Source organism: Portunus trituberculatus, chromosome 17 (genome assembly GCF_017591435.1).
Source record: "Portunus trituberculatus isolate SZX2019 chromosome 17, ASM1759143v1, whole genome shotgun sequence".
NCBI lineage: Eukaryota > Metazoa > Arthropoda > Malacostraca > Decapoda > Portunidae > Portunus > Portunus trituberculatus.
Window position 1 is genome coordinate 27858593 of NC_059271.1, and position 24925 is coordinate 27883517.

The 24925-nt window shown below is 43.8% G+C and overlaps 1 protein-coding gene and 1 long non-coding RNA gene across 2 annotated transcripts in view; one reads left to right on the forward strand and one right to left on the reverse strand.

Moving 5' to 3' along the window:
- The window catches only part of LOC123505145 (phosphatidate phosphatase LPIN3-like), an 89864-nt gene that overhangs the window by 63077 nt on the left and 1862 nt on the right, over window positions 1-24925 (reverse strand). The gene's annotated exons all lie outside the window — the stretch shown is intronic.
- Window positions 11036-15751, forward strand: LOC123505147. Its single transcript, XR_006675082.1, has 3 exons — window positions 11036-11818; window positions 11998-12013; window positions 15397-15751. It is a non-coding gene; the product is annotated as an uncharacterized LOC123505147 (long non-coding RNA).

The following is a 24925-nucleotide window of genomic DNA, read 5'->3' on the forward strand; positions in this document are numbered from 1 at the left end:
GGAGTAAGTTTAGCCTCGCCAGCCATCCCTCCTGTGACGCTGGCCATTCTTGTTCTGCTGCGTCTCCTTAGAGCCTTTTACTTATTTAATTTACGTTTTTCAACACTAGAAGAATGTCAAGTATATCCTGGTGTGCAGAAACCTGATTATGGCGCATGATTGTTTATTTATCTACATATTTATCTTCTTTTTTTCATGGATTTCAGATATTTGTTTTTGTTATTAAAGAAAAGTATTATAAAATGTATTCATAAAGATGTTTAATATGGCGGAACAAAGCTTTATAAAGAGAACAAAGATGTACTCATCCGTTACTACTGATGCACAAGGAACAACTGGACAAATTAAATGAAAACACTTGTCACGGACGATAAACTTGGAAGCAGACACAAGAAAGTATATATTGTTTGTAAAGTATGCGAATAAAAAGAAAAAAATATGCCACGTGCTATCAATTAATATCCACTTGACAGCATTACGACCGCCATTGTCCGGATGCTTTCTTTGTATTAAAGAGACAATGGGCTTTTTTGGACACCACCACGCATGCACTCGCCTGCCGCGTCAGGCGTCGAGGCAAAGGTTTCTGAATCAATGTGCACATCGTGACATCACCATATGCAAACTTTGGACCTAAAATCCCTAACACAAACACTGCTATGCTGTTTGTTCTGCTTTCCGCTACACTTACTGGGTCCTAAAATTCTTTTCTGAAGCTGGGGACGAACACAATGTCATCACACACAGAAGTTGCTGCAGTTCTCCGAAATGTTATCTCCCGTGAATAATTTGAGGATTTCATTGAATGGAAGGTACTTAAGATGTCTAATAAGAAAACTAAAATCTGTAGCAAGTACATATGCAGCATATAACACATGAAGTATATATAAAGTAAGAGCCAAATGTGGTTCAACACCACAACGTGAATCTCTAGTACGATTAAGAAATTAATTAATGGTGTTCTATAAACCCCGACTACTAAGTGAGTGATGGGAGAGTCCTGGTGGTGACATTAAATGAAGCGAGAAAGAGAAGCAGGTAAAGGTGATATACATCATAAAAAAAACGAAGAGATAATAGAGAAAACATCTGATAAATTTGGGACACAACGAAAGAGAGAAAGAAAGATTAGTCTTATTTTTTCTTTTTTTGTTTCTTTTCATTTTGAAGCAACATAAATAAATCAAGAAAAGAAAGAAGGAAGGACGGGGAAAGCTACATTCTACTTTTATCGCTGTTCATCAAGTAATTCACCACAACAACAATAAAGGAGCTGAAGCCACAGAACACGGCGCAACATATGCAGTAATTCTCATTGACCTGTGCCTCTACCTTCTTCTTCCTCTTCTCTTCTATTTCTCTCCTTTTCAGCATCTTCGCGCCTTCCGCCACAGCTTCACGTACCAGTGTCGCTCCCTCATTCTTGGCTTTTCCCCTAAACTTTGATGCTTCTCCTAACACTGGGCTGGGGGTCTGTTTCAGCTCTGCCGCCTCACCCTGGCTCTCTAACGCGACCCTCTGCTGATGCATTACTCGTATACAGTAACTAATAATAAAATCAATTCAAGGTGAGGGCAAAGGAACGTGCAGGCATAGAGGTGGAATATCTGAGACGTCACCGCCCCCATCACCCCAAGGCGAAGGTGACATCTGCAGAGCGGAGGCAGCACTGCGAGAGATCTTTCGCCTACCCCAACACGATGATCACGCTGTCCTTAAAACCGCCACCGCCTACTCCGCAGCGGGCGTTGACTGGTGGGCGTGCGGCGTTCCTGTAAAGCATACCATAAACACCTGAAGCTTTTAACTAAGGATGGAAAAAAAAGATAGCCCTCTTGGCAGCCAAACTTTTGCGCAGCCAGTTATTGTTAGCTGACCCAGACCTGTGGGAGACGAGGCCCAGGGCGGGAGGCCGGAGCGCAGGATAGTCAGGCCTCGCCCATCGGCAAGATGAGTTATGTGAGTGACATGGTTGGCTGACTTTGCTTCCTTAACGCAGAGAACTCTAATCAAAACTTGATCATAGGTTATGTTCTCTCTCTCTCTCTCTCTCTCTCTCTCTCTCTCTCTCTCTCTCTCTCTCTCTCTCTCTCTCTCTCTCTCTCTCTCTCTCTCTCTCTCACACACACACACACACACACACACACAGACACACAATGATATAACATGGCCTTTGTCGACGATCTGTCAAACTCCTTTTGATGACTTCACTACCATCTGGTGTTTCTGAACATTCTTCTGAGCACTCATACTCATAGTGGAACATAACCCCAAGTTTGGAAGCTGGTGCCTTAACTAAACACAAAACCCAAGTTTGGAACATAATCACATGTCAACAAAAAGTAAGCGGCATCATCCCTTTAGGCTTGGGTGGCTTGACTCTGCATGACCATAAAGAGCCGCTCCACTTGTCTTTCGCTGCACCAGTGGGCTTCCTCCTCCTCCGCAGGGATAAGTGATTGGGAAGGCGAGGGTAACTCCTTTTTTGTTTCCGGGAGCAACCACCTGACTTCCACATGTGCTAGTGGGTTGACCTCACCTGCAGGAACAGTGACTAACAGTGAGAAAGAGAGATGCCAGCAGAAATATTATATAATTTCTTCTGATTTTGTGGTTTAATGCATTCTGTGTGTGTGTGTGTGTGTGTGTGTGTGTGTGTGTAATTCACTGTTTGATCTGCTGCAGTCTCTGACGAGACAGCCAGACGTTACCCTACGGAACGAGCTCAGAGCTCATTATTTCCGATCTTGGGATAGGTCTGAGACCAGGACAACAAGGTCACAACTCCTCGATTTACATCCCGTACCTACTCACTGCTAGGTGAACAGGGGCTACACGTGAAAGGAGACACACCCAAATATCTCCACCCGGCCGGGGAATCGAACCCCGGTCATCTAGCTTGTGAAGCCAGCGCTTTAACCACTGAGCTACCGGGCCGTGTGTGTGTGTGTGTGTGTGTGTGTGTGTGTGTGTGTGTGTGTGTGTGTGTAATTCACCTCGGTCGCCTGCTGGTCACCCAGCCAGTCTTCCCCATTACGGAGCGAGTGTGTGTGTGTGTGTGTGTGTGTGTGTGTGTGTGTGTGTGTGTGTGTGTGTGTGTGTGTGTGTGTGTGTGTGTGTGTGTGTGTGTGTGTGTGTGTAAGGCCTTAGCGAAGAGGTGGTTGTCATCGGCCCGGGGAAGACAGTGGAGGGAATAGAGGATGGACGGGAGGGAGGAAAGCGAAAGAGAAGAGAGAGAAGTGGATATACAAGTGACGAAGAACATTGAAACTGAGGCCGAGATGAACAAGACGAACAAGAGTGGGAAGAGAGAAGGAGGGAGGACGAGGTGAAGCAACACTGAATCTCTTGGGTATTCACGACTCATTGCTAGATTTTCCTAAAAGTGAAAAAAAAAAGTATAATTCTCCCCTTCCTGTATTACATAATCACTTGGAAGCCTTACGTAACGACACCAGATATTTATAAGAGGTAACTGGCAAGGAGAAATGGAATAGTCATGCAGCAGGAAGGAAGTCACACTCATCAGAGCAATCCTTGTAAGTTCAATGAAATAAACGAAAACACTTAAAAAATCCAAATCTTCAATGGCCCTCGGAAAAGAAGAGCAAGGATACGACAGGTGAAGATGGATATTATTTTCTCTAGAACATTTTGCAGGATAGAGCGTCAAAATATTCAAGACAACCGCACGTGCTCTCACTCTTTATCCCGCTGACTGCCATGGTCTTAAGCGATTCCAGATTACAGCTTTCACTGACAACACAGCAAAGAAGGCGATCGAATATGTAGTAAAGCCTTTTTAGTGCAAGTTGGTAAATCTTTGCTTAGTAAAATTATTCAGCGCTGATCTGGTAAACATGACGCAACATTATTAGTAAACACTTCACCAGGAGGACAGCGTTTGGTGACACAAGGAGCTTCAGTCAAAGGTGAAGAGGTGGGCGGCGTTTGGTGACACAGGGGAGCTTCAAATTCATAGGTGAAGAGGTGGGCGGCGTTTGGTGACACAGGGGAGCTTCAAATTCATAGGTGAAGAGGTGGGCGGCGTTTGGTGACACAGGAGAGCTTCATATTCATAGGTGAAGAGGTGGGCGGCGTTTGGTGACACAGGGGAGCTTCAAATTCATAGGTGAAGAGGTGGGCGGCGTTTGGTGACACAGGAGAGCTTCATATTCATAGGTGAAGAGGTGGGCGGCGTTTGGTGACACAGGGGAACTTCATAGTCACAGGTGCAAGTCCCGTGTGTCATTGATGTACAGGGGCAGCAGTCCACTACAATGGCGACTGTTGACGAGTAAGAAAGGAAATTGGTGTTGCGTGCAAGTTTGTATTGATTTGCTCCTTTCCTGCTTTCTCTGTATTGATTTCCTCTTTTCCTTGAACGATAGCATTTCCTGTCGAGCAGAAAGTGATGACTCGAGCCACTTACACTCCTCTTATCTCCTCTTATATCTCACTGTGTTGTTTTGTTAGTACTACGTAGAATAATGCTCTCTCTCTCTCTCTCTCTCTCTCTCTCTCTCTCTCTCTCTCTCTCTCTCTGACTGACTGGTTGGGTTACTAGTCATGAGCAACATCAAGATAAGTCTCAAGCCAGGAGAAGGTACCGCTCCACTAGATCACTTCAGAATTATCACTGGAGGGTTGAGTCATGGTCCTCTACATACCCTTGACCGCTAAGATGATATTCCCACTGTGGCTTCACTCCTACACGTCACTGATTACTGTCCATACCTTTTGTCGGCTGTGTTACTCATGACCTTGTGACTTCTACGTCTGTCTGTCTCTCTCTCTCTCTCTCTCTCTCTCTCTCTCTCTCTCTCTCTCTCTCTCTCTCTCTCTCTCTCTTGACTGACGTAATGTGTCAAGCTCTCTCTCTCTCTCTCTCTGTGTTCATGCAGGTGATGTTGTGATGGGCGCAGTGCAATTTCTACTGTTCCTTTCATCACAAACGTAAAGTGAGTTAGAAATATATCAACCTGCTATTCTCATTTCCATTGCGTCTCGCGTTTCACCTATCTTGGTAAATCCTTTGAGCTCCCAATAATAACACTAACATTGACAATTAACGGATTCTTGAAGTATGGAAACGTAAAATCTTTCACTGCGATATGCTACAAGTCACAGCACCAAAACCAATGTATGGAATCTTTATAGGCATCTACAAAAAAGGAGGGAATAAAAGAAGATAAGACTTTTTTAAATTTCTAGCCATTACAATGTTTTAAAGTGGCTGTGGAACAAGACAAGACAGCTGAAAGTGTGCTACATAACAGCGAAACTGGAGATGAATGTACTGATCAAGAAAGAAGGGGGTTAAAAAGAACAGATTTTGTAATTTTTAGCCATCACAATGTTTTAAAGTGGCTGTGGAACAAGACAAGCCGGTTGAGAGTGTGCCAGATAACAGTGAAAGCGGCGATGAGTGTACTGATCAAGAAGGGGATACAAAAACGAACAGATTATACAATTTCTGGCCATTACAGTGTTCTGAGGTGGCTGTGGAACAAGACAAGACGACTCAAAGTGGTTATAGAGACGAAGAAAACATGTGTTAAATAAATGAAAGTGAAAATGAGAGTACTGATAGTAACTGTATACCTAAAAACACGACCTACTGTGTGCTTCCAAAGAGAATGTACAGAACAACCACATTATCAACCGGTTTTTTTTTCTTTTTTTTTTTATAGATTAATGTTCGCTCCCGATGTCTGGCAAGTTATTCGGGGCGATCTTGGTGGTGACGTCATGAACTGAACTGAACGACGCCTGTGCTGTATGGCGGATGAAAAATCACAGCACGTGTTTATGTCTTTACTGTTATTGTTACCTTCTTGTTGCCTTGTTTGCTGTGTTTATTCATTTATTTTCTCACATTTCCTGGCTGCTATTTATGTATCAGTTTCTTTCTATTCGTTATTTCTTGCCTGTTTTTGTTTAACTATTCATGTATCGCTTTTCTGTCACACTGATTTTATTTATCTATCTATTTGTTCATCATTTATGCATTCGCCCATCTATTTGATAAGAGCGGAATACGACACACAACAAAACTAACCCTTCAGTACCATGACGCGTTCTCTTATTCATTCTGCTTGCTACTTGATTTTACACAGCTTCAGAAACTTATGTGGGAATCAAAATAGCGTTTCCATATTCATCTGCTAACTATTTGGTGACTTTACACAGCTTTAGACACTGATGTGGAGGATTAAAATAGTAAAGACTCTAGCCATTAATCTTCTGACCTCCATATACCCTTCCTAATGTCAATAAAATCGTCTAATCACACCCAAATTTCAAGGCAGAAAGTCGTCCCAGTACTGAAGGAGTTAATGTGCCTCCACCTTACGAAAGAAACATAATGCACTTGAGCAGGTGAGTGTGCGGCACATTAATAAGTACAGGAAAAAGAGAGTGAAAAAAGAAACCCTTAACCACGTGATCGATAATGCTCATCACATGTCCACGAGAGCCATGACGAGATCAGTTGACTTCAGAATACGCCACGAGGGACACGTCAGCTCCAGTCAGCACATTCCCTCCTCTCTGACTCTCGGATCACAGTTCATAAAGGGTGATAAACTTGATATTCAGCCGCCCCTTCCTGCTCCCTGTTAAGTGTGCCTCTCCTACTGCCGCCCTTGTTGCCGCCCGCGCTTTGTCAATGCTTTCCGTCACCTGCGTGGCTTCATTGGCCCCGCGTGGATTGAGGTCAAGGGATCACGAGGACCACACGGGGGAGCCTCTTGACCGCTCATTCTCCTTCCTTGAGCGAGGCAAGTCCACTTGCTGGCCCCGCTTACTCTGGTTATTTGTTTGTGATTTATCTATGTATTTCCTATAGTAGCCTACTGTTTGAAATTATTTGAATCCTAATATAAACTCATGAACCTCGCAATCAATTTTAATCTTGAAGTGGACTCTGCAGGTATCTGATAAGTAAGTGATGGTTGGCATAAGAGAGCATAGGAACGTAACGCGACACTGCTCTTGATGTGCTAAGGATAAACATCAATTAACCAGTCACTAGTCAGGTAACAGAGAGAGAGAGAGAGAGAGAGAGAGAGAGAGAGAGAGAGAGAGAGAGAGAGAGAGATTGAGATTCATTGACAGCCTGACTGGCTTACAGCGCCACAGCTTAGGAAAACGTAAGATAAAGACACACCAAGAGACATAATCTGCATGAATTTACGTTTAGATATTAAAGATATGTACCAAAGTTTATGGAAGACTCATTATGATACATCAGAGTGGTCTTTTTTTTTTTTTTTTTTTTTTTGCTTTTACACCAGGTTAACTAAAGCGCGTCCACGTGACAGGAGGCGTCTACCCAGCAGGAAGGAAAGGAGGTTGTTATGTAACGGAAACGGAAAGACTAACGAGGCAGTGTCAGCAGGGAACTTGTGTTTAGTCGAGCAGCACAAAGGGAACTACACAAAGGCTGTACGTATACCTAAGAAAGTATTGGGAAAGTACCGCGTGAGACACCATAAAAGAAGAGAGGAGTAGGAAGACAACTCCACCGAGGGCCGAACACCAGGTTAAGAAGACCATAAGAGAGAGAGAGAGAGAGAGAGAGAGAGAGAGAGAGAGAGAGAGAGAGAGAGAGAGAGAGAGAGAGAGAGAGAGAGAGAGAGAGAGAGAGAGAGAGAGAGAGAGAGAGAGAGAGAGAGAGAGAGAGAGAGAGAGAGAGAGAGAGAGAGAGAGAGAGAGAGAGAGAGAGAGAGAGAGAGAGAGAGAGAGGAGGGGGGCATCGAAGATAGACTGTGAAGACCGTACACAGGAAATGAATGCCCAAAAAAAGTTTAGAGAAAAAGAAAAAAAAGAAAAACACACAAACATGAAGTAGACCAAATTAATAACAAACAGCTACAGACCTTTTTTTTTAACCCTTTTCCTACGCTGTTCCATCACATTTCCCTTCACAAAGAAGTGGAAGAGACATTATAGCACTGTAAGCCATCGATCGTTTGTCTTACTTTACTGTTACGTGTGACTCCTTTAACCTTAACCCCTTCAGTACTGGGACACATTTTTACCTTAAGATTTGTGCACGTTTAGTGATCTAACATCAGGATGGGTCTATGGAGGTCAGAAGATTAATCGCCACAGTCTCATTATTTCAATCACCCCATGAGTTTTTGAAGCTGTATAAAATCACCAAATAGGAAGCAGAATGAATATGGAGACGTTTTCTGGTAACTGAAGGGGTTAATCTATATTATCTTACCATCTAGTACTCGGCAAAAATCGATTCAGTAAATAGAATGAAAACAGGGAAATAAATAACATATAAATGTGGTAGATAAAAAGTGAGGTGTTTTGAAGGGAGCGTGAGGCAGGATTGAGCTCCAGCCTGGCTCACCTTGGCTCCTCGCTCCTTGCCTCCTGCATCTCATCCCCTGCGTAGGTAGGGACTGTAGTGTTTACATTGCCACACCTATCACTTCCAGATACCGCCCCAACCTCCTCTCTCTCTCTCTCTCTCTCTCTCTCTCTCTCTCTCTCTCTCTCTCTCTGATATAACCAACAACAACACCAAGAACAACAACAATAATAAAGATGATAATATTGATGGTGATAGTTCTACTAGTTCTATCTACAACAACAACAACAACAACAACAACAACAACAACAACAACAACAACAACAACAACTACTACTACTACTATTACTACAACCGCAACCACCACCACCACCACCACCACCACCACCACCACCACCAACAACAACAACAACAACACCAGCAGCAACAACTACAAACAGTAACAATCACAGGAGTGGCACTGACCGACAAATAATGCACAACGCAATACCCAGCCAGACCTTGCAATATAACGGCACCAGTAACCTTTTGTGCGTCAGGCTGAGGCGACAAGAAAACGCTCTCCTGGCAGCACAACAAGAGAAGCTTAGCAATCCACCAGCATTCAGGGGACTTCAGGCGGGGATCAGGGTAGCGGCAGCCTTGGGGGAACAATTCTCTTCTCGTTGAGTGATGCAGCGACGATTGTGTGGCCATGAGGAACTGTGACGCGAGGATTGACTACAGGAAAACTCAACCTTAGTGCGAGGAAGTAAATGGCAGTCATCCCCTCTCACTGCAGTGGTGATGAGGAGGAAGTACGCGTAGCAGGTTATATGTTATCATATTTAATTTTTGTTGATTTCTAGGCACTGAAAGGAAATGTGGTTTGAAGGCATCAGTGGGGAAAAAAGATCATGGTATTCTTGATTTGATGTAAAGCACTGCAGATCTGGCAACGTTAGCTAATGAGTGCTGGATGGATCACGTGGCTACTGCATACTCTGGTGCACAATCTCAGCCTCACTTTCTCCTTGTTGTCTCAGAAACAAAAATAATGTGGAGAATAATAACATGTACATCCCAAGGGTGAGAAATAAAAGTGTACAGAAAACTACATCACATGTTATTTACAAACTCTTATAGGAAATTGTCATTGAGATCGTGAATGTTAGATGAAGTTTTTGCTTGGAATTCTTGCCTCAAAACATCTTCACAACAGAAACTCACAAATCACAGAAAAGTATTGCAAACGGTGACTTACTGCTATTGTCTCTGAACAACACACTGAGGCACCACTTCTCACACCCCTCGATTCTCCCCTCACTTCACGTGCCACTCAGGCAGCCACGCCCTTCAGTGCCTGCTGCTTGCCACACCATGTCTCTCTCAGTCTCGTCCCAGTCACGCTTTCATAGGGATGCTTGAACGATATTCTCCACGCGATGACAGACACGAACTGACAATACAGTCTCTCTTCGGTTTTGACATTTGGAGGCAAACGTGGCCAAAAGAATATGACAAAGGACACAGTAAAACCAGAAAACAATAACCATTATTTATCATTTAAGGTTTATTAGTATAAGTACAAGATATACATATATAAATACATACATACGTATATACAAATAAACAAATACACAAACAACAATGAATGTAATATTGCAACTTGCGTATAACAAAATATCACCCAATAAAAAAGAAGGAAAATAATTTGCTGCATCTACTTACAGTTTAACATGTTTAACAATGAAACCTAACTGTGAACATCATTACTAAGTTTACTTAATTCATGAGCTTACAAACACAATCAACGCGCCAAGGGCAGAGAAAAAAAAGTTTTGTTTATGCATCAGGGTTTCGGAGAAGTGAAGAAAATAAAACTTTTCTTCAGAGCTCCTCCGAAACCAAGATCTTGTTTTGGTTATTGTCGAACCATGATACGTGCCTTACTTTCTTATACCCAATGTAATTCTGGATTTCCGTTCAAACTGATCGGTTTAGGAACAGTGGACCTCCTTGCCACCACCACCACATTTTTTTTTTTTTGTTCTTTTCCTTTTAACCTTTGGCCAGTTTCTCTTACGTAAATTGACAAATAAAAACAAAACAAGAACATAAGGTTTGTAAGGTTCTGCATAAGGCCAACTGATTTCCGCAAGGCAACTCCTGACATACTTTATGCTGTACACAGCAAGGCAACTCCTGACCTAGACAAGGCAACTCATGACCTGCACAATGCAATTCCTCAAAGCCAAGACGAACATCAGCTTTGTATTAAACGTAGATGAATGGAAGGACAGCCAAATCAGTTTTATTATTTTTTTTCTGAAGTCGCTCTTTTAAGATTGACTGATTTAATCCTGTGATTACTGCGAACAACTTTCAAAGTTATCAGAATTATTCATTCTTAGTTATAATTGAGTTAAGATTATGATGCAGTAGTGGAGATTGAATTCCAACTTGTCCAATACGAAATATACCATTATTACCTCTAATGCCACCTAAGATATAATACAAACGATGGTCAGAAAGTCTTACGACGCAATTGCATACAGCGGCGAAGATAAAGAAGAAGAAGAAGAAGAAGAAGAAGAAGAAGAAGAAGAAGAACGAATGAAGAAGAAGAAGAAGAAGAAGAAGAAGAAGAAGAAGAAGAAGAAGAAGAAGAAGAAGATGATGATGATGATGATGATGATGATGAAGAAGAAGAAGAAGAAGAAGAAGAAGAAGAAGAAGAAGAAACAAGAAAACAACATCAAGCAAATATACCAATAAACAAACAAAAAGAAAGAAATACAGCAAGACGTGGCTGGCCCGCCGCCTATATTACGTACAACGCGTGTCTCATCCTCCTTCCTGGTCCCTGGCTGGTGTTAGGTGTCGCGCTGCATCAAGAAGAGGTGGTCTGCTAGTGCTGGTCGCCTTTGTTGACTCGCGAGGGGAGGCTCAGCGGCCTTGCTGTGCGCACACTCAACTACAAAAGAGCTCATGCTTTTTGTATGTATTCTTTTATGCTACGATTTATATTTTCCTTGTGTGTGTGTGTGTGTGTGTGTGTGTGTGTGTGTGTGTGTGTGTGTGTGTGTGTGTGTACCGGAAGTTGCCAATCACACGACTCCGTTCAACAGTCAAACAACACGAGTAATTCACCATGTGGTTACCGAGGCAGATAAGCACACCATAAAATACCAAAAGCTGTGTGCTCTCGACAGCCTAACCCAATCACCATGGAGAATTACGACAGCTACTCACAATGATAGTCACACATAACAATTCTACATGGCCAGGCAAACCTCAGCTACGCCACAGCCTCCCATCCGTTAGTCTTCCGCCATCCCATCCATGTCACTAGTCTAGACGCGCCCCAAGGCCAATCTTCTATGGTACTATACATAATTCTACACCAGGAACTCGTCACTTGCAACCCACGAACGCGGCAGTGAAAGGTCGGAAGGGAAGCGATAAATGGCAACAGCGCCCCGTCGGCCTTGAGGCGTAGCAGAAGTAAGCACAGAATCCTCGTCTCCAACACTTGTTATAGTGAAACTTAGAATTTATTACCAGCACTTACACAAACCTGCAAACTTCAGTGTAGTGTATGGAACGTAAACTAGAGTATTTTTTGAGTCTCCACAGCTAAATGGCGCCTCTGTGTATTCATTAATATCATTTTTTTTTTTCAGGGTTAACAACAATCAGGTATGGTTTTCTGCGCGCTCGTTAATTTCATTCAAGAATTAGAGAGCGCTTTTGTGTTTACGTCACTTGTGGGACAGAGCAGCATCACAGTACCCGGCCATCTTGGCAGACCAGTTTCTTGAAGTTAAATGCAAGGCAGACCTTGAATCATTAGCAACATGGTTGTATTTAAGATATTAACTGAAGACCTCTAGTCGTATATGCAACCACTATATTGTCAGGTTTGATGAGGGAAAAGAATGTGTTTCCTGGCATCATTTTAGTAATTATTGTCTTCATATGCTAAATTAGAATACATGCAACATTTTCCGAGGCTTTCATAGTAAAAAATATGGCGTTCTTCGAAAAAAAAGTCAGAAAGAAACAAGATACAGTTGAGGTACAGGGCAAGGGATTCAGATGACGCGCTCCTTCTTGGACTCATGTAGCTGCTTGAGTTGCCACTTCTACCACAAGGAATAACACAACTAAAAGGAATGGAGCCTGATAATAAGATCAATACAAAAACTGAGTCAGCCCCAAGACGTCATCCAACAAGATTATCAGCCGGTAAACATGAGGCATCACGCGGCACGTTGCTGGCCATGTGTCGGAGTCTGGGTGTGTGGGCGACGCCAGTCAAGCCTCGGCATCCCAGGGAGATGGGACAGGGACTGGATGGGAGGGGCGGGCGGGGAGTAAAGCGTTGGGTGGGGAATAGGAAGAAGGGTGGGGAGGGAAAGGGTGTTGGCGCGTCTGCACCATGCATCTTGTCAAACCACGTGGTGCAGCGCATGGTACAGGTAAAACTAGTTGTTTGGGTTGTGTGTGTGTGTGTGTGTGTGTGTGTGTGTGTGTGTGTGTGTGTGTGTGTGTGTGTGTGTGTGTGTGTGTGTGTGTGTGTGTGTGTGTGTGTGTGTGTGTGTGTGTGTGTGTGTGTGTGTGTGTGTGTGTGTGTGTGTGTGTAGTTTGGTAAGCAGTGGTACTTAACATACTTATGAAGAGGTACAAAAAAAAAAAAAATGCTGTTGTTTACTATCGCTGAAGGTCTTCTGAATGTTGTCTGGGAATTTAGGAAAACAAAACCATTATAATGAAATATGAACTGAAACATCTGACGAGTGCCAGCCTCCCATTTAGCGTTTCACCTCAGCGTGCCACGAGTGCCGCGACCCAGGAGTACTGCTACGGGGAACCAGCTGGCCAGTGCAGTTCGCGCCACACAGGGCCAAACCAAACACGGCACACACCCCATCGAGCACCAATCACCGCACGGGATGCAGAAGGGGAGTACCAATAGTAAAACGCAGACTCGGCCAGGGGAACCAATAGGAGAGGAGAACCATCACGCCACCTCCTCATTCTGTGTGCGCCACGCTGACCTTGGGCCACACCGCAAGGCCACACTGCTCTGGGGCACCACACCGCTTCACCTACACAGCCAGCAGAGAGAGAGAGAGAGAGAGAGAGAGAGAGAGAGAGAGAGAGAGGCATGACCTCATTACTAAGGTAATCAATGAAGAGAGAGAGATGTGAAGGTGGAAGACAGGGAGAGACAAAGACACACAGACAAACAAATAACCAGAATAAAGCAGACATACTAAGAGAGAGAGAGAGAGAGAGAGAGAGAGAGAGAGAGAGAGAGAGAGAGAGAGAGAGAGAGAGAGAGAGAGAGAGAGAGAGAGAATGTACGCAATATTTGTTACATAATCGGATTCCATGACTGCTACAAGTGGTATCAGTGCTCGGGTTGGCTCCTCAGCAGTACCCTGGGGAAACGCACACCGTGATCGTGATGTAACACCGTGCCATGACGCGTGCGTAAAGATTATTGCCCTCAAATCACTCTGAACAGAAAAGATTGACAGGAAAGACTGGAGTACCTAGCCGGAGGAAATTCGTAAAAAGCAGAGAAAAAAAATTAACCCTTTCAGTACCATGACGCGTTTCCATATTCATTCTTCCTACTGTTTGGTGATTTTCTACAGCTTCAGAAACTCATGTGGGGGATTAGAATAGTGAAGACTCTGGCCACTAATCCTCTGCCCTCCATAGATCCTTCGTAATGTAACTAGAATTCGCCCTTATCACATCCAAAACTCAATGTAGAAATGTGTCCCGGTACTGAAGAGGTTAAGATTCTGACAAAACATCATATACAATTTCATATCATTCTTTTAGCTTTCTCTTTTCAATATAAAGCATGTAAGAAAACAATAATAACAAAACAAACAAATAGATAAACAAACAAGCAAGAAAAATGGAGGAAAGAAAAAGCAATAACTCTAATGGATAGTTCCGAAGTACACAAATAGAAACGAATAGGTAGAACAAAAAAAGTTCCCTGACCTCTATGTGGGAGAGTTCCGCGTTGTGCCTCATGGCCGTATATGGCTTTCCCGCATCCTTGGTGAGCTGAAGGGAAGCCATACCGCGGCCTGTCTTTGCGTATGCTGAACCGTCTCCATATACACACTTGCCTCCATAACCACCCTTATTATGTAACGTGGTGTACTAGCGACAATGTTCAGAATTATAATACTGAGCATTTATTGACCTCCCCCTACACAGACAGGTGAATATTTCGACGCATAGTGCCTTCCAGCCCTCAGAACACATGATTTATGGGGCAGTGTTGGTCAGTATAAAGCTGTCACATGATTCCGCTCTTTTCATGCGATATGTAACAATAACATTAGCAACGATATGTACAATCCTTATAAGCGTTTACAAGAACGACATTTATAAGGATAAGTTTTGCAATTTCCGCCCATTATAATATTTACAAATGGCTGTAGTGCAAGAAGAGATATTTAACAGTGGTTTGTGACCTTAGGAAAGACGCATCAACCAAGTAGCAGTAAAAGGGTTAAGAAGCAATAAAAATCTATTAAGGATTATTCAACGGCCATTAAAAGAACATTACATGAAAGGATAAAAATCACCTGATATCAGATACACATTCATAATTATCTCGATCACTAGTTTCTTTAGTCCACAGCTTAAAAAGGCCCCTTAAACCTTCACTTATCTAGCAAGACGTCTGCAGGAACCATGGGTTCCTGCAGAGGGAGGTCAAGCTAACACTTTCCAAGCTGGTTAAGGATGCTTGCCAGTATAAGCATTGTCAGTTTTCTCTCGGTTGGATTATCTTGTATCGTTACACCTGTCATTGCAATGCGTAGCCTAAACGTTTTTTTTTTTTTTTTCACTATGACAAGGCAGTGTTTTAGTATAGAGAACTCACAGAGAGAACGTCTTAAATAAAACTTAATCACAGCAGAGAGAGAGAGAGAGAGAGAGAGAGAGAGAGAGAGAGAGAGAGAGAGAGAGAGAGAGAGAGAGAGAGAGAATCAAAGTCAGGCAGAGTTATAAAGTCATACAATTGTTTCTTCCTCCTCCAGTTTACAGGAGCGATGAGTGGTGCGTAAGCCAGCAACGTGGATTCCTGTGAGTAGAGCAACACAAGCCTTCCAGGTAGGAGATAAGGTGGTATGAGTACTCGGCCTCGTGCGTCACCTGTGTGGCGTGCGTGGTTCACAGTGGGCCGAGGGAGGTGCGGCTTGTTCTCGCACTCTCATTGGTGGAGGCGGGACGGCTGAGGACAGTGGCGTGATGGTTGTGGAGAAACCTCGCTAGTGTTTTCCGTCCTTTCTCCCTCGCCTTGGCTGCATCGCGTCCTGGTAGCCTTTGTTACACGAATCTTACTTCACTGATACCCGCACTATGAGCTTCACTGATACACTCATGATAAGGTTGTGGTGCTCACTTTACATGTATTAATAAATAAGTTCTCAACACCTGTCAGTAATCACTTACTCCCCCCATGAGCAAGTGTATTCCGAGTTACGTGTTACATGTAAAGCTCAAAAGCTCACACCAGTGACGTGACCATCTAAAATAAGTTACATAAGGTATGACAGTGACATGGTGCCGCTGCTCCTTGTCCCCCTCCCCACTGGCACACATCACCTCGACCTTCACCACACATGCTGGTCCAATCATGTTTGTCATTGCTGAGTACTGTTTCAAAGGAATCCTGAGGCGACACACTGATGAGAAATCATGACGTTTAATTCCACGCATGGCACTGATGCTGACTGGGGTAAATTTCTCATGAGTTGGACATAGGGTTGCAGGGACAGGAAGGGGAACAGGGTTACGGTGGCAGGTCTGTGTCAGGAGGACGCGTCAGTTGGGTGTCCACGCGGCGTGATTCCGCTTCGTTCCAGATAGCGAGGTGTGAACGTTTGCGGAACGTTTGCTAAAGTCTTGGCTGGTGCAACGCCTCACTTCCCGGCCCTTCCAGCTAGGGAAACATAATAAATGTTGACTGTAAACAAAACGAAGAAAATGTACATGTGTGGGTGGGCCGTTCCCTCAAATATTACATCATAACCTCCCGGCAGGGGAGTTATGTAATCTGTCGGGCGGCGCGGCCAGATGGGCAGTGACCAATGAGTGGAGGGTTCACTGGCGCAGGGTTATGTAAGGGACGCTGAAATGCGTATCTTGGCTATTGTTTCACTCCCACCATCGCCAAGGCCATCTGTTTCTTTGGTTATAAAAAAGACTCACAGACATTCATCTGGCATTCCCTCAACACCTGTAATTCAGTTGTACACACACACACACACACACACACACACACACACACACACACACACACACACACACACACACACACACACAGCTACCTACTTACACACATACACACATGTGAACATCTGCGATACCTAGTCACGACATTTCGGAGCAGGAAAGTTTATTTTTACAGTGCAGCAAACCCTGACGAGAAGAATGTGCTGCTCCACACTGCTCCGGGAAAGTGAATGGCGCGGCATGAGAGAGAGAAAAAAAAATATCACGTAAACATACGCATTATGTGTCTTGAGAACCCACATGACTGCACACACACACACACACACACACACACACACACACACACGACCATCCTCAACGGTACGGGCAATACGAAGATGCAGCTGCGCTCTCAGACATGAACAGCCTGTGTTAATCTTCTGTCCCTCGACCTTGGATGTCTGCTTGAATGCGTAGTAGGTCCGGGGAGGGGGGGAACTCTGACCTTGGCATATATTGGCTGACATAAGAGAGATGAGGATGAGAGAGGCGCCAGAAGTCACCTCCCCTCCCTCACCCACAAACACTGAGGCATCCAGTGAAAACATACGCGGAAAGAGAAACTGCGCGCTGTGTCGTGTGAGAGAAAGGAAAGGCGGTCAGCAGTGAGCGGGGGTAAGACGAAGCGAGTCCAGGCGAGGCAGTAAACTTATTAGGAAATCACGTTCACTCATGATCCTTTGATACACACAAGTGTTACCCACATCGGGGAAGTATGTACGTACCCTTCCCCACCATCCTACCTCGTCACACACACACACACACACACACACACACACACACACACACACACACACACACACACACACACACACACACACACACACACACACACACTCACACACACTTAAAAACACCCGGTTTTTATTACTACTACTACTGCTACTGCTACTACTACTACTTATTACTACTACATACTACTACTACTACTACTACGACTACTATGACTACTACTACTACTACTACTACTACAACTACTACTGCTGCTGTTGCTGCTGCTGTTACTGCTGCTGCTGCTCCTGCTACTGTTGCTCCTGTTGCTATTGTTGTTACAACAACATCAACAACAACAAATATTACTACTACTACTACTACTACTACTACTACTATCATTCACTCATTATATCGACTTTTAAGATTCTCTCTCTCTCTCTCTCTCTCTCTCTCTCTCTCTCTCTCTCTCTCTCTCTCTCTCTCTCTCTCTCTTACCGTTGCACCACCTCACATCAATCATTCCAATCGATCTCTCTTATCGCCTTTCACAACTCTCATACATTTCAAGCCTCCCTATCAGTCAGGTTTTTGTACTGCACTGGGTATAAATATCTGACACGTGGCCTGTGAGCCTTCCCTTGATATTGCCACGCACTGTCACCCACTAATCCTCTCCAATTATACTCCCCCACTCTGCTCCGCGCGGTTGGTATCTTAAATATCACTCACTCAGCAATGGGACAACACGAACAAGCACCTTTTTTGTCAAGCTTGTTTACTACTCTCACCCTAACCGGTATCAGCGTACACAAACAAATAAACAAACCTTGAAAGACGGCGATAAGATTACCCACACTTGAAGGCGGGTGTAAATACGGCGGGAGCATACAGAATAGGTGATGTAAGTATGTATCATGAACTTATAATATACATACTCTATACAAACTTTCATGTCTATTTTGGTTAAGGGTACCAGTAGATTTTATACCATTGTTAGAGCTGGTGTACATTTTTTTTTTTTTTTCATGATGGTGAATAAACCCGTGAACAACAAGAAAACAACCATAACAAACATGCAAGCAACGTGACCACAGTACGAATGCCATGGCCCTTCATGATCTGGCAGCGGGCTTCCTCACACCTGCAGTCCATCCCTTCCCTTCCCTTCCCTTCCCTTCTCTTCTCTTCCCCATGCAGCGGTTTCATCCTTGCTTCGCACCCCACACGACGGGTGGTCATAGTCACATGAACATTATTTTCTACCCTAAACACACTCCCCGCGCCCATCCTTTTTTTTTTTTTTTTTTTCATGCGACGTGTAGGTGGCTCTCCTGGCATGCACCGTGAGTTCCCAAGTACTAAATTTTCTCGCTGTCACCTGTGTGATGAGGATAATTAAACGTTGTGTTCATAACTGAGTGTGTTGCCATTACCTGTCTAGTCACCTCAACCGCTGCTGTTAGGCAATTATTGGTTTTATGATTTGGAATACCATGGCTCAAATATTAAACATCTAAAAAGTGTTCCCGTGAAGGTGAGCGGTGCTATTACATAATACTGACAACACAGATCCCTAGTGGGAAGACTTTGAATCAGTTTGGTGAGTACAATACATTGTTACGTGGCAGGGCAATAGTAAATAAGAGTACCACCATCCTCTGTCGCCATTCCTTCTAATATGGTCACTTCACTGCCATCTGGCGGCGGATTTCTGAGCAAGTACTTATTTCTTAATTGGTGAAGGAAATTGTGTTTATTTTGGAGCTATCAGCAGTGGTTAACTCACAGAGCAATTGAAGCAACTCGAATACAGTGACCAGGGCAGGCCTCTTGACGTTGATCACACCCACATCACCTAAGGAATTCATAACGAAACAGTATTCACACCTGCAGCAACGTAATCCGAACACATCACTGCAGCAGCGTAATCCGAACACATCAGCTCCATAGTGCACTAACGCCACAGAATCTGTCGAAGTTCTAAGTAGACTCTGCTATGCTATATTCAAACCGGGCGTGTTTTCATGTGGCGTGTAAGCGGTCATGAGAGGAAAGGCTTATTACCGCGACGCTAAATGTGGGCGATTCAACACGTCACTTATTTATAGTCTGGGAAATGGGTGAGGAGGGTCGGAAGAGTGCCAAGAAGTCGGAGTACATTTACCCAGCAGTCTCATTCCTATCCTCCCCCCCCTCCTCCTCCCACTCACAAGGATTAATGTTATACCCACTGCGTCCACTGGCCCTACCACAACACGCCCCGCCCTGCGCCCACCACCTTAGTTCCTGCGTCACCACCCGACCCTCCGCACCCTCACAGGATACTTATCAAATCCCTTCATCATTGCCTCGGTTGCTCTTCCTACGCACATTGTCCCTTGGTGCCCACGAATGTCTGACCTTGCGCCACCATACCCTGTTCCTGTCGCAATCTTTCTCCCTTATATCGTTCCCTCATACTGGTTTACACATTCTTTTTTCTTCCTTTTTCGTCTCCGTGTCTCCTGCCTGAACTTGCCCCTAGCTAACCCTCGCCTGACTGACCACGACGCACTACCAGTCTGACCACACTACCGCCTTTCAGTTTCCACCACTACCACCACCACCATCACGCCCCGTCCTCAGCTCGATTCAACAAGCCACTCACGCAAACCCGGAAAGCCCCAATGAGCATTCCTGACTTGCAAAATTAGTAATCGATGAGGAAGTAAGGGTTATAGACCATACGAACACCTGCACGCCAGTCCCCCTCCCTTCCCGTACTCCCTATCACTCCCTATCCCTGCATCTGGTAATGTATGGTATAGTCAGTATCACGGAACAAAGGGGCGTTACTGGTGCCGCGCTGAATGTCGAAGGAAGCTATAGTCATAAGCTTCCTTGAATGTTTGAATGTTTTACACACTGACTGGTTTCCTCCTTCAAAAAAACTGTTGTTAACCCGTTCAGTACCATGCCGCGTTTTCATATTCTTTCTGGTTACTATTTAGTAATTTTATACAGCTTCAGAAACTTATGTAGGGATTAAAATAGTAAAGACTATGGCCATTAATCTTTTGACCTCCATAGACTATTCCTAATGCAAATAAAATTGTATAATCATACTCAAGAAAATCAAAATAAAAATGCGTCTCAGTTTTGAAAGGGTTAAATACTCGGGTGGCATTGGTACGTACTACGCAGTTGCCATAACCCACTTAGTTAGAGGGAAAAGAACGTTATAATCTGGTTGTGGTGTGCTGCGATAGTGTTGTGATGTGGTGCGTGCCAACCCATGGATCGCAGCCGCATTAGAAATCATACAAATCATGACTACATAGTTGAGTAACATTAATAATTACCACAATTCATAATAAAAAAAAATTGAACTGTAAAAATTAATCATAACTAACACAGCATAAAATAATAGGTCCAAATTCCTCTTTTACATCGGCACTGCATGTTTGTTTAGAGGCACTCACTTCCCTCCCTTCCCTCCCCCACCCTCTCTCTCCTCCTTTATCTCTATCCTTGAACACCCCTCCTCCTCTCTCACCACCACCACTCTGGCAGCTGTCCTGGGAGCGTACCTAATCCAAGCGGTAGTAGTTAGTAGTGACGGAGCCTCGGGAAAGGATGTGGGGGGCGTGTGACAGTGGTTGTATAATAGTTAAATCGTCTGTCATCACCTGGCGGCGCGATAAGCCACCTGGCGGGAGACTAGTAAACAAAAGTGATAATAAATGACGAGCGTAACCTTGAGAATCACTTAGCTACACAAGGAAAGGGTTGTTGTACTCTCTCTCTCTCTCTCTCTCTCTCTCTCTCTCTCTCTCTCTCTCTCTCTCTACGCACCGCTACACTCACTCATCGCCTGTATATATATCATTACCACCACCATCACCATCACATTACAAGTACCACACCCACACCAACACTCCCACACCTACAGGAAATCCCACTCATTTATCCACCTCCTCTACTGCTCATCCTTCTTCACCACTACCACTACCACCGTACATCTTCCACCTCGGTCACCACACCGCTACCATTCCACTACACCAGGTGAGCAATATAAACTTTCTCATCCATCTCTCATCCACCATTCCCTGCCACATCCTCCAGTCCATCTTCATATTCACGCCAAGGACAGTAGTTCACCCAATTATGATGCTTGTTTATATATATTTTTTTCTCTCTCTCATGAACACCTGGCTGGCTGGCTGGTTGGCTGGCTACCTAATCGCACACCTGTCGGCTCTAGTACACACATACATACAGATTTTTCCTTCTATAAATACTGTTGGAACTACTCGGCGCGCATTGTGAAGGAAGCTTGCCCTGTCCTTGTCTGTCAGTGTGCATGTGATCCCGCTTCTCAGAAATGTCTTGGCACCGACTGTTATTTTGTAGAGCTACACGTGAGAGTGAGAAAGAGAGAGAGAGAGAGAGAGAGAGAGAGAGAGAGAGAGAGAGAGAGAGAGAGAGAGATTATTATTTGTGACTTTTTTTACACGTACACTAATTATTTAGTTTATTTCTCTCTCTCTCTCTCTCTCTCTCTCTCTCTCTAACAGTATCCATCACCTCCCCCCTCTCTCTCTCTCTCTCTCTCTCTCTCTCTCTCTCTCTCTCTCTCTCTCTCACACGAAGACCACGACAAACAACAAACATCTGCGGGGCCTAACATGACTGGGCCTGGCTGGACGCCGGCCAACTCACACCCTGGTCTGCGTGTGGTGCCTCTCCCTCCCTTCCTTCCGACCTCCCTTCCCATGATCCGGAGTAACTCAACCTGCTCACGACGCCTCTTGGAACTGCCGCTTGAGTTCTCTTGGAAAACGACGATTCTGTTGATACTTCCCAACAAGGAGACAGAAAATAGTGAATAAATTCTAAACGAATACAGAGTTCTTGTCTTTTTCTTTCTATTGTTATTTTTGTAGATTATTTAAATATTTTTTTCTCTTTCATTTTCATTGATTTTATTATGTGTATCTGTTTATTTTCTATGTTGCTTTATTTATTTTCCACGGCTTGTCCATCGAGAGAGAGAGAGAGAGAGAGAGAGAGAGAGAGAGAGAGAGAGAGAGAGAGAGAGAGAGAGCAAAATCATAATAACTATTAACAGAAGCATTAATAAAGAGACAATGAATCACCAGCTCAACAGAACAACAAATCTTATCTAAAGGAAAAATTATCACAACACATGACCGTCTCACACCACCACCTCCTCTCACTGGGTTTACGTTCCTTGTTAACCTTCCCTCCGCTCCGCCACTCTTCCCGGTAAAGACAGCAATCACGTAAGTCATTTTCTCTCTTTGTTCTCCGTTTGACAGTGAACTTCCTCCCCGTGAGTTCATTTTCTGGTCTCCTCGCTGCATATTTCCATACTGCGTAACTCACCCACGTTCCACAAATCTATAGACAAAGGATGTTGAAGTTAGCATGAGGGATTGCTATGTTCTACTTTTACCTATAGCTTTCAGTAACGGGAACATCAAAATGAGGATAGGCTTGATTTCCGAAGTATGTATATTTATTTGTGCATTTTCTACTTAATAAGCTTGGTAATAAAAAGGTACGCTATGTTCTATTTTTACCTATAGCTTTCAGTAACGGGAACACCAAAATGAGGATATGCTTGATTTCCGAAGTATGTATATTTGTGCATTTCGTACCTTATAAGCTTGGTAATAAAAAAAAAGGTATGTAAACAAAGCATCAGTTTTGCTAGATCACGACAGCAATTTGCCGTGTTTATTTTACGTAGGCAAGTCCTCGAAGCTAAGAACAAGGCACGTGTCGCCAGGTAGGAGGGGAGACAAAGCCGCCGCCTGTGACCAGCGTCCGCCTGTTTATATATTGGATTATAAACATGATGTTGCAAACCACTCCACGTACATAAATAGACTAGGTTGATGATCGCCAAGAGGAAGCTGCGGGAAGCAAACAGGAAGCACTGGGGAGCAAATTTGATGTGAATGATTCCTTGAGGTGGCCGGCCACGAGCAGCATTTTCACTCAAGACACGTTAATCCGTTTACACTCGTTACGAAAGCTTTGTGTGACGCAGTTAGTCTTCTTACCTCCATTTCTCCACCTCTGACAGTGACGGACAGTAGATTAACGTCATTTTCAACATGTAGGATGGTTTGTGACTAAACATATATCCAATAACATTAGAGAACGTCAGCCCAGCGCCAATAGAGCTTCATGATTTCATACAAATTTTAATCTGCCGTTCGTGACATTGAATTTTACATAAACCTTGCACTTGTAAGGTTACATTACATAATGCGTGCCGGGGCGAGATAAAAATAGCGGTCATTCATTGATAAACGTATAAGCCAATGTCACCATTACCTCGTTCAACTTTTATCTATAATTGTCACAAGGTTTGCTATACGTGATTGACTGATTTGTTTATTCAGATGTGTGTGTGTGTGTGTGTGTGTGTGTGTGTGTGTGTGTGTGTGTGTGTGTGTGTGTGTGTGTGTGTGTGTGTGTGTGTGTGTGTGTGTGTGTGTGTGTGTGTGTGTGTGTTGGGATATGATAATTACCTATAAACATTAATTAATCTAATTCTGTCCATAACCGTAAGCCTTCCTTTCTCTCTCCTTTTTACATATTCATTTCTTTCTTTATTTGCCACATAATTTCGAGTTCTCTTTCTTTCGAGACAAAGAGAACCTTGTGAGGAGGCAGTGAAGGGACGTGGCTTGCGTCCTCCAGGGTCTCTGGGTCAGTGTTTGGGAAGGGCGGCCACGGTCACCCCATTTTAGAGAGCCACGATTGCGGATGGAAGCTCACCAACTCTTTGCCTCGTCTTGTCTAATCCTTGCCTTTCCGGGTTGGTCTTGGTGTTTAGAGGCGCTGGGCACAAGTTGAGGATAACTACTGTAGAACAAAGGTTTCTTCATTATGAAAAGCTAAGTAAGGTAATGAAAGGAAGGTCCTTGGAAAAGCCAGGAAGTGGCACCTGGATCTAAGAATCAGTATTGTATCTCATTCAATCAATCAATATTTCATATTTTCTCATTTGAATGCAGTATAAGTTATGTTATACTTATTGAATTACTGTATAATTTTACTGACAACATAACTGATTACAATCAACGTAGACTATTCTAGGTAAAAAAAAAAAACAATATATATATATATATATATATATATATATATATATATATATATATATATATATATATATATTCATCATAACTAAAAATAAATCAAAATTAATGAAGAAAATCAGAAGAGAAATGATGAGGTAACACAATGGGGAGCGTAACGGAATGCACAGACCGCACCATGAAACCCTAGTTCCTCAAGGATACAACACCACAGGGCGTTGTGGACTGATAGTCATCGCGGCAGCCTGGCGTGGGTGTGCAGCCTACTGCGCATCGGCTCACTGGGTATTGTACTATCGGTGACTGTGGATGCTTTAGCAAGGAGAGAAAGCTTCGGCAGTTGAAGTCGTTCTGACTATATTTAGGAATAATCAGCCTCATGGTTACTAATTTATATATAATCTGGCTCAGAAGGCCGAGCAGTAGAGAGCCTGAGAGACAATATCATGGCGTGAGAACTCAA